The sequence below is a fragment of the Protopterus annectens genome, chromosome 1.part1, assembly GCF_019279795.1.
Source record: "Protopterus annectens isolate FY-2018-M chromosome 1.part1, PAN1.0, whole genome shotgun sequence".
Lineage (NCBI taxonomy): Eukaryota > Metazoa > Chordata > Ceratodontiformes > Protopteridae > Protopterus > Protopterus annectens.
The window spans coordinates 1,557,940,240-1,557,951,539 of record NC_056726.1 but is presented as its reverse complement, the minus strand read 5'-3'; the positions used below and the strand labels follow the sequence as shown (position 1 = coordinate 1,557,951,539).

General features: G+C 46.4%; 1 protein-coding gene across 1 annotated transcript in view; it reads left to right on the top strand.

Annotated features, from left to right (window-relative positions):
- The window catches only part of SRRM1 (serine and arginine repetitive matrix 1), a gene marked incomplete in the record, with an annotated part of 1,602,281 nt that overhangs the window by 86,057 nt on the left and 1,504,924 nt on the right, over positions 1–11,300 (top strand).

Sequence of the window (11,300 nt, the reverse complement as noted above, 5' to 3'; positions counted from 1 at the left end):
AAAACAGTCTGACAAATCTCTCAAACCATCCTCAATGGTTCCGATTTTGGAGTAACCCAAATCTGCTGTCAAATCTTCGGCTCTGTTGGTTCCCAGTGTCTACCCCGACAAAGCTATGTCTCCAGCGGCTCCATCAGTGACTTCGGAGCAGTCCGGGCCCATAAAAGAACCAGATCTCCCTCTTTGGAGCCGTTGCGCTCTGCTCCACAGTCTCCTTTGTTGCAGTCTTTGGCAGGCAGTCCGGGCCCATAAAAGAACCAGATCTCCCTCTTTGGAGCCGTTGCGCTCTGCTCCACAGTCTCCTTTGTTGCAGTCTGTGGCAGGCAGTCACCGGTCCTCCAGGCTTTCGGACCATGATGTGGAGAGAGTGGTTAATATACTTCTCAAGTCACAGGCACTTGCTAAATTGCTATTGAGCCCAGCCCATAAGGAACTGGCTTTTTCGGCCCATCCAGCTTCTCTATCGGTTCCTCCTCTGACTCTCTTGAGCTCAGAGTCAGAGTGCATGGGCGTCGTGGCGGTGGAACCGTCTGCTTCGGTTACTTCTCCTTTATCGGTTCCAACTCCTGCTCCGATCTCCTCAATGTCTCGGTTCATCTAGGGATCTAGGCACGCAGCTCTCTCATGGGCTCTGAGGGGGGAAGTGGCATCGGACCTTGTCCTACCCTGCTCTCCCTCTCAGAGCTTCAGCACAGATGAGCTCTGCTCCCACATCAGCCTTGGAGCCATCACTGTCTGTTTGCAGGAGATCTCTGGGCTCTTCGGAGGTGGAGGCTCCTTTGGCTCGGGACTGTGGCACAGAGGTGATGAGGAGCATGCTGTCCCATAAGACCTCTCCACCTTTGGCTTCATCGGCTCCTTCTCCCTCAGTGCCTGTGTCTGTCTTTGATCCTCCACCTCCCTCCAAGCGTAGGGAAGCTATGCCCCAGTATGCCCCATTGGGCGACCTCACCTCTTCCGAAACCTCCACAGAACATTTGGAGGTCCCTCGGAAGAAAAAATGTAAGACAAAGCATCTGGACTCCTCTGAGTCCATTATTTCAGACACAGACTTGGATGAATCGGAAGGGTCCCCCTCTGAGGAAATCTTTAGAGTGGCTGGAAGTCCCTAGCCCTTTCTGACAATGAGTCGGTCTGCCTGTATGCATTTGTTTCCCGACCCTCCACCTCTTGCATGTCTCTGCCCTTTGACCCACTTTTGTCTGTAGTGAGTCTTAAGGCATGGAGCGCTCCAGAGACTATGGAACCGGTTCCGGAGAGAAAAATAATAAATAACTGCCCCAGAAGACAAGTCCTTTCTTTCCAAAGGGGTTCCTGTTGATGCTGTGGTGGTGGCAGCAGCCACTAAGAAGGAACTTGCGGAAACGTCATCTGTCCATCCGCCGAACAAGGTGTCCTGTACGGTGGACAGGTATGGGAAGCGTATGTTCTCTTCAGCGACCTTTACACTCAGGTCACTGAATTACTTGTCACACATCAGGCGACTTCAGAGATACCTCCTAAAAGAGTTGGGAGATACCCTGCAGGATCCTACAGCTGAGGGAGTTGCGAACAGGGCTGCTTCCCGGCTTGCGACCTTGACTTCAGTGGTTAACTCCTCCCATGAGGCTCATTTTTTATGCGGCAGATGGTGCGAGTAGGGCAGCAGGTACCGGAGTAGCTTTGCAGAGACACTCCTGGATGTGCCTTTGTCAATTTGCAGAATCCTTCAAGTCCTCCTTTACCAGTAGCCTTTTTAATGGCTCGTCCTTGTTAGGGCCTCCGGTAAAAGACTCTCACCAGGTGTGAAAAGGATGGCAAGACTCTCTGCTGTGGGAGTCCGTTTTTCCACTCCATCTAGACCCTACCCTAAAGGTCAGAAGAGTGGGAAAATGTGGTTTCGAAAATCACAGGGAGCTTCACCTGACACACGTGGAGAATCTTCCCTTGGGGGCAGAGGGGGAAACAGTAATGGAAGATGCTGGCCTCGCGGCAGGCAGGTCCGCAACAGCAGGGTGACAGAGGTACGTTCTCTGCTAGGCCCTTCCAGCACTCTTGCAGGGAGGCCCGACTGTTTCGCCTCTGGAGACGGTCGAGGGCAGAGTATCATTGTACCCAACAGCCTGGGAAACTAGTACGAAAGATGCATGAGTATTGTCAATAATCTCCAGGGGTTACAAAATTCACTTTTCCCAGTTCCCCCCTCAAGAACAAAATGGTCAATCCTAGAAGTTCCACCTAGTCTTTGGGATCAAGCAAACCTAGAAGTACAGAGTTTGCTAGAAGAAAGAGCCATCCAAGAAGTCCCTGCAGACCAGATCGAATCAGGAACTTACTCAAGGTTCTTTTTAGTTACAGAAAAGACAGTGGACGGGAGACCCATCTTGGATCTCAGCAAGCTAAACAAGTCAGTAAAAAAAAAAGCAAAGTTCTGGATGGTTACACTGCAGTCCATTCTTCCCTTTTTGGGTCAGGACAATTGGATATGCTCCATCGATCTCTAGGATGCATACTACCACATAAAAATGGACAGGCGATCCAGGAGATTGCTATGCTTCCATCTGGGAGCCAGTCATTATCAATTCAGAGCTCTGTCCTTTGGTCTCACCACAGCCCCCAGGGTGTTCACCAAGTGTATGGCAGTGGTCATGGCTCACCTGAGATGTCTAGGATTCCAGGTGTTTCCATATCTAGACGACTGGCTCCTCACTGCTACCACCGAGCATTAACTGATCAAAGCACAGGACTAAACAATTCAAACCTGTTCCCAGCTAGGTATCACCATAAACTACGAAAAGTTGCATGTTTGGCTTAAAGAGCAATCTTTGCTTGATCACCTTAAAGCTAAATTGTTGGATGCCCCTTTAAATCAGGACTGTCTGTTTGGCAACAAGGCTGAAGTTCTTAAAAAGATTTAAGATCAAGCTAAATCTATGCAAGCTGTTAAAGATTTTTTACAAGAGCAACCTCCAAGATTTAGTAGGCACTGACTAAGAATTGGTCCTTTCCAGCCCCTTCCAGATCCTCTCAAGCCACATCCAGACACAGCAAAAACCCCAGGTTTCAGTCTTAGGGGACTCTCAGAACTAAGCAGTGGGGGCCTCCACTTCCAAATCTGGAAATAACAAGACAATCCCCTATGATAAACAGTCTCAATGACTTCCTTTTAAAATTCCCAAGCACTTATCTTTTGACCGCCCCTTTGGGGGGAAAGATTACTCTTCATGCAAAGAACTGGGAACTCCTAACCCAGGGCAAATGGGTTTTAAATATAGTTTCCCAGGGATACAGATTTCATTTCCACACGTTGCCAACACCAAACAGGTGGCCAGACCCGCCCCTAAATCAGTGGACAGAGGCTCAAAAACAAGTACTTTCCCGCTTAAGCATGGGACTATTCAACTGGAACCAGAAGAGGAAAAGGGACAAGGTTTCCATTCCAGGCTTTTTCTAGTACCCAGAAAAGACAAATCGTGGCATCCAATCCTAGATCTGTCTACTCTAAACACCTTTCTGGAGATTCCAAAATTCAAGATGCTGACTCTTCACCAGTTACTTCCTATGCTATGCAAAGACACTTGGTTGGCAACTCTAGATTTAAAAGAAGCATACCTGCATATCCCAATCAGGAAATCTTGCAGAAGATATCTATGCTTCAAAGTGGTCTGCTTGCATTATCAGTTCTCTGCACTGCCCTTTGGCTTGTCTACAGCACCCAGGGTATTCACAAAGTGCCTGGCTCCAGTTATTGCATTTTGCAGGCAAAGAAATATTCAAATTTACCCATACCTAGACGATTGTCTAATTCAGGCAGAAAACCAGGGCATACTTCTAAATCATCTAGCATTTGTAAAAAGGGTTCTAACTTATCTGGGGTACACCATAAACGAAAAGAAATGACAGCTGATATCTTGCCAGCAGATTACATTCCTGGGTGCAAGCTTGAATACAACTGCCCAGGTGGCTTTCCTCACACCAGAAAAGCAAATTCATTTGGTAACTTACTTCAAGCAAGTGGCCACAAAAACCCTACTGTCTGCAAGACAAGTACTGCAAGCCTTGGGGTTCATGGCCTCCTACATTCTTCTAATTCCATATGCAAGACTGCATATGAGGAAACTACAGTGGTATCTAAAATGTTTATGGAGTCAACATTGTCACAGCCTGGAAACAATGATTCCTATCACCTTGCCTACGCCTGGAGTTCCTATGGTGGGCAGAGGCCTGCCACCAAAACAAGGGACTACCATTCACACTACCCCCTGCCACCCAAACCCTAACTACAGACGCATCAGACTATGCATGGGGGGCTCACCTGGCAGGGAAGTGCATTCAGGGCAAATGGAACCCAAATCAAATGCACTTACATATCAGTCAAAAAGAAATGTTAGCTGTACAGAATGCTCTGACTGCCTTCAAGGACTACTTTCTTCCAGGGCAAGTAATGGTAAAGACAGACAACACCACGGTTATGTGGTACATAAGCAGGGGGGTACACATTCCTACCCCCTCTGCAGACTAGCTATGGCATTGTGGAACACAGTCTTAAGCTACCAAGTGCACCTACAAGCTCAATTCTTACCAGGAAAATTGAATACACTGGCAGACGGACTGAGCAGAAACCTCATGGATCCACATGAGTGGAAACTGGAACCATGGCTTTTCAACATGTTGACAAGCGAATGGGGGAGCACAGATATAGATCGTTTTGCCTCCCCCCAGAACTACCAGTTGGACAAGTTTTGCACAAGGACTCCCTACAAACAAGCCTGGAAAGTGGGTGCTGTGTCCTTCAGCTGGAAAAACCTATCAGTCTGCGCCTTTCCCCGTCTGCCTCTGCTCTCCAAAGTTCTACTAAAAGTCAAACAGGACAAACCAAGGATGATTTTGATTGCTCCAGACTGGCCGCGCCAACACTGGTACCCCCTCCTGCGCAGTGTGTTGCAAATATCTCCATGGCACCTGCTTCGGACCTCTTTCCTGTTGTCTCAGCAGGAGAACCAAATTCTACACCCTCAGTTACCAACATTGAACCTTGCAGCCTGGCTAATCACTTAAATTCACCCTTATCCTTCAGCAAACCTGTGATGGATGTCATCTTGGAGGCGAGAAGACCTAGTACTAGAAAATCATATGCTGACAAATGGAAAAGATTCTGTGCCTGGAACCAATCTTTAGTGATGAGCACAACAGCACCCAATTTACCTCAGATTTTGCAATATTTAACTGAGATACTTCACAAGGGCCTGTCTTTTTCCTCCATTAAAATCCACGCCTTCGCTATTTCAGCTCATTATAACACAGAACCGCCCCTCTTCTCTCATCCTCTGCTCAAGCAGTATCTCAGAGGGGCAATAAACTTGAGACCACCCAGGAGAGCTCCTACCCCTGCCTGGGACCTTATCTTTGTTTTGGAGAAACTCACTCTACCTCCTTTCGAGCCAGCTGCTAGTGCAGACTTAAAATTTCTTTCTTGGAAAACAGCCTTCTTTTTAGCAATCACTTCAGGTAGAAGAATATCTGAATTACAGGCCCTTGTGGCAGTGGAGCCTTTCATCATCTTTCATGCGGACAGGGTATCTCTCAGGACCAATCCATCCTACATGCCCAAGGTGGTTTCCAGTGTGGCTCTTAATCAGTCCATTCATTTGCCAGCCTTCTTTCCCAATCCACAGAATAAAGGGGAATGGATTCTGCGTTCCTTGGATGTGCACAGACAACTAAGATTCTACTTGGACAGGACTAAATCTCAAAGAAAATCTGAACAATTGGTGGTAGCATTTGCTGCAAGGGGAGAGGGGAAGGCTATTTAAAACAAACCATTTCTAAATAGATAAGCCATTGCACTCATTTCTGCTTTATGCACCATGGAAAACCTGTCCCCAGTGGATCAGATCTCACTCCATCAGGGCTGCATCTACTTCTGCAGCCTTTCTCAGAAGTGTTCTTATCAGGGATATCCTAGAAACTGCTACGTGGAGTTCTGTACATACTTTCACCAAGCATCATCATTTACCAATTTTTTTCTAAATCTAGAGCTGGCTTTGCCACTGCTGTCTTGCTGGGCCTTATAGCTGGCCCTAATGCTGTATAAACTCCTCCTCCCAACCATAGCTTTGGGAATCTACCCAAATGTAACGACTGCAACAGTGGAACACGAAGAACATAGCACAGTTGTGTACACTTACCGTAAATGTAGATGTTCGAATGTATTCACTGTTGCAGTCCTGGTTACCCTCCCTCCAGCCCCCTAGTTTTTTTTCTCTATACCTCTAATTTCCTTTACTGTGCTTAAAAGCCTTTTTGGTGTATTTGCTTTTGGTTGGAGGTATACTTTTGTGTATTTGTGTTTATTTTCTCCCCATTAGGGGGGCACCTGACATCTGGGGCAAGAAAAACTGATGTAATGACGTCGGCTGCATGTTTTATACCCTTGATGACCTGACATCATGGAAGAAGGGACAGCAACTGATGCAGGACCCAAGACTTTGTTAATCAGGCCGACTGAGGGCAACCTGCCATTACCCAAATGTCATGACTGCAACAGTGAATACACTCGAACATCTACATTTATGGTAAGTGTACACAACTGTACTTTTTTTCTGCTTAGGACCTGAAGTATATATTGGCAAGCTGCCAGTTTTGTGCTATATTTAATGAAAGTACCATAAGGACTAAGGCCAAATCCCTTGGTCAGTACCTAGAGTAGTACTCAGTCTTTACAATCTGTGGCATCCGCTGTTTCCCAGGCTTTCATCCTGAAGAAACACAAGGAGAAATGCATGAAGGAGAAGTATGTGTGGCATACCCAGTGACATCTTCCCACTCCAGCTGAATGTCACTGACAATCTGGTGAACTGGCTAGAGTTCCTTTTTGGCAGTCCCCTGATCCAACACCTGTTAGGCCTGAGTCCTCTCGTGCGTCCCCTCCTGAGGTGGCCATTACTGTGGCCCAGTCCAAGTCCTCATGAGCTAATGCCAGGCTGACTTTGGTTGTGTCCGAAGCCACTTGACAGGCTATTGCTTCAGATGCTATAACTCTGGTGTCTGCTGCATCCCCATGGTTATTTTTTGGAAGGATATTCCTGGGAGCTCGACTGAGGGTTGTGATCCTCCACCCACTACCTGATGCCTTGTCTCCCCCAAGCCTAAAACACCTAAGTTAAAGCAGCAGCTAGTGTTGCCCCAGCTGATTCTGTCAGGGTCTCCTGCCACTTCTGCCCAGGACTTTGCAAATTTCATTAGGCACCCCACCGTGGACCTGTACAAGGAATCTCCACTGGGAAAAGAAAAAAGGACCCCTCCCCAAGGGAGATGCTGATTCTTCAGTCAAAAATGAGGGTAAATTTGCTTGCGTGGAGCATCTGTCCTCATAGCAATTTTTAGATTCTGACTCAGAAGACACCTTTTTGTCTGCCTTGCCATGTGAAAACGTATTTTTGAAAGTACTCTTCAAAGACTTAAGGACACCTTTAATTGCAGGTGTAGAGAATTATCCCAGGCTCAAGCAAAACTGCAGAAAGCTATTGGACTTGCCTGTGCCTAGACCCTTGGCTATATCTTCAGCCTACAGAGTCTTGGATGAAGTGTTTTCTGATGAATCACTGCAGCTTGATTCCTTTCCTCCTGCCCCCAGGAAGTCTGGTCACTTCTATAGAGTGCCAGAATCCCACAAGCACCTCTATAACAGTCCAGTGGTGGACGTAGCTGTGGTGTCCAGCAAGGGGTTCATCCAGGGCACCTGGCAAGTTTCCCTTTCCAAATGGTAGGGAGAGTAAGCTGTTGGACTTGCTTGGCAAAAAGGTCTACATTGTAGCCACCCTGGACATAAAAGTTCTAAACTGATATTTCCTGCTTCTCAAATACGTAAGTCAGTACTGGAATAAATTAAAGCCAAGGCATAGGGGAAGGCAGGGCATGAGCCTCCAGAAGGACATCCAAGAATTGTGCAGTATTGGCAGCCTCTTAAGTGTCCAGACAGTCACTAAAATGTAGCTGTTATGCATTGGGTGCATCATACAGGGTTGCTGTACAGGGTCCTTCACAAGGAGAAATGCTTGGCTTGAGGACACAGCCCCTGTCAGAACTTACAAAAAGAAACCTCAGGCCAACAAGTCTGCAAGGTAAATAGTAAGGTTAACAGACTACACTGTATTAGCATACCACACAATTTACTAGCTCCTTTCGTCAAGAGACGACTTCAGAATACATTATTCAAAAAACCTCTGAATGTTATAATACTCAAGCTTCCAATCAAACAATTTACCAATTAAACAATTAAAGCTAAAAGCATTAGTAAAGGTTAGTAATAGAAGGGTTTATGTTAACAAGTTATAAGGTATTTTGAATGTATTAATGTATTTTTGATTAATTTGTTGAATGACTGGCATGCTAGTACAGTGTGGTTTGTTAAATTTACTATTTACCTTGCTGACTTGTTGGTCTATTCAAGGTTTCTGTTTGTTTGTTTACACTTTACCTCGGACTGGTGGTCTTTTATTGGCCTTATCAGAACTTGTTGAAACCGCGCTGCTTCATGTCCCACTAAGTAAGGAGTTTCTCTATGATGCCCACTTTGCAAAGAGTTTCTGTTTGGACCTTCAGCTAAAAAGGTGTTGAGAAAAATAGACCAGAAGGGGAAACAAACAAAATCAGTAAAGGAACTCTACCTTTCACCTACTCCTGAATACAGTAGCAACTACCCTAGTAAGTCCCTGGCCTTTTCCTCCAAGGTAGAAAAATAGGAAAAGGCCTAGATACCAGAGAAAGTGGCCAACCAGCCAGCACTCTCAACCTGGGGGGGGGTGGATGATCCAGTCACTGGTAGGGAGCAGCTTTTGAATAGGTTCAGCACCTCCTTCCTCTTCCAACAAACCTACCCCTACCCCAAAATCCCGGTCCCCTTTCTTACTGGGAGGAAGGCTGTTGTACTATCTTTGGTACAGTAACACTCATCCGTTTGTCTATTTAATTGAATAAACTACTTGAAATTTCAACAAGATGTCTTTACTCCTCCCAAGATGGAATACAGCAACATTGACCACTAAGGTCTGCTAGCTAAAGTGATTTTATCTGGACTAATCCTTTGTACTCCCTTCCTCAATTATTGAGCAAACTTTGAGCTAACCCTGTCCTTCTTAGGCGTTTCCCATTCTCCAAAACAACAACAGAAATTTGATTCCACACTTTCATAGATTCCCTCCTACAGCAGGATCCTTTTTAGCCACCTGCACCAGAAGAGGTAGACACAAGGATGTTCTTCGTGTTTCACTGTTGCAGTCATCACATTTGGGTTATCTGCTTGCAATATAGCCCTCAGTCAGCCTGATTAACAAAGTCTTGGGTCCTGCGTCGGTTGCTGTCTCATCTTCCATGACATCAGGTAGTCAGGGGTGTAAAGCATGCAGCCGACACCATTACATCAGTCTTTCTTGCCGTGCAGTGCCCGAAGCAGAAGCAGTTCACAAGTGCCAGTCGTCCGACTCCTAAAATTTTCGTTTTAGAGTTTCAGAACCGAAGTCTTCAACTAAGCTAAGTACCCTGTTGGGGAAACTTTTTCTTGCTCTAAACCTATGTCAGTAAAAGTTAATAATTGTATTTCTTGTGGAAAGCAATTACGTCATAAAGATTTTCATTCGTACTGCATTCCTTGCTTAGGCCCTGACAACGACGTACCTCGCTGTTGGTTTTGTGCCTTATTTAAACAGCGAACTATTCGTCGTCTGTTTATTTACGCCTCTAAATATTTTTGGTACTCGATTCAGTTATCCAGATATGGCTTTGGTAAGCCACCCGACTACCGACATTTCATAAAAACGCAAAGATAAAGACTACGACAGACCACATAGGTCCAAAGCTGCCGACGACGCTTCCCCTAAGCCAGTTGCCATTTCGCCGCTACTCAGTGAGGCGCTTTCACATCCCCTGATACCCGCTATAAACACACAACAACGTACTCGGAGGCTCTAAATAAAAATCTGCCTAAACAACAAAGACCTCCTAAGCAGATATCCAAGCAACAGCCACCCCTCAACAATACCCACAAATCACACATCTCACAAAATCAGTGTGCCTCACAGTCACAGCCCTTAAGGCCAAACACCCCAAATACACTTGTTATAGGGGACTCTCTTGTCCGGCACACTGACGTCCCGCTCACCAGACTGAACAAGGAGAAGGTCACTGTAAGCTGCCTGTTGGGTGCCAGGATCCGCCACATAACGCAAGCACTCAGGTCACTCCAAAGCAAGTACAAGTATGACTCCGTCATTGTCCATGCTGGTGTGAATGACCTGAGACGTACCTCCCTGGACTACATGAAAAGAGACATAGAGGAGCTCTCTGACCATGTAGCCCAGGCTGGTATGACCCTGACCTTGAGTAGCATCTTGCCCTCACCAAGAATGATGCCACAGTATAAAGACAAAATGATCAGCTTCAACAATTGGCTGAAGTATTGGTGTCATTTAAAGGGGATCCAGTGTCTGTCAGCCTGGGATGACATGCTCGACAAGCCACGTTGCTTTGCTAGGGACGGCTTGCACCTGTCACCCTTAGGCTTTCGTATACCGGCCAAGGCTCTTGTCACCCCCATAGTGCCTTTTTTAGGCAAGGCTCAAAGGACAAACCCACCTCCATAGACAACCCAAAGATAAAAAAACTAAAGGTGATGCTACTCAATGCCAGAAGTCTAAGCCTCAAGATGCACGCACGCGAGACTCTCCTCAGTATGGAGAAAATCGATGTCTGTGCAGTAACAGAAACCTGGTTCAAGGCTCCTGAGAGCACCCCAGCACTACCAGGTTATAACTCATACCATGCGTTTCGGCCCCAAAACTTGGACCGAAGCACAAAAGGAGGGGGTAGTATCTATATTCATCAAAGATACCTACACCTCCAGGTTAGTGGCACTGCACGAAGCATCGGAAACCATCCATGTGCAACTAACAGCGGGCAAAACTGCCTTTCAGTTTGTAGCCTGCTACAGAACACCCTCCCTATTACAGGAACCCCACTTGGCATTCCTGAGAACACTGGAGAATATGAAGGTCTCTCCAAACACTATGTTATTGGGTGACTTCAACTACCCAAACATTGACTGGGAAAACTACTCAAGCCCAAACACCCTTGCCCAACGGTTTCTTGAATTTATAAACTCTAACGCAATGGAACAACTGGTCACCACTCCCACAAGAGGGAACAACATATCAGACCTGGTCATCACCAACATGGGGTCTCTATGTTCCACACCAGAGGTAAACCCCTCATTGGTAAGATCAGACCATAAACAAATTTCCCTGGACATCCATATCCCGTCCCCA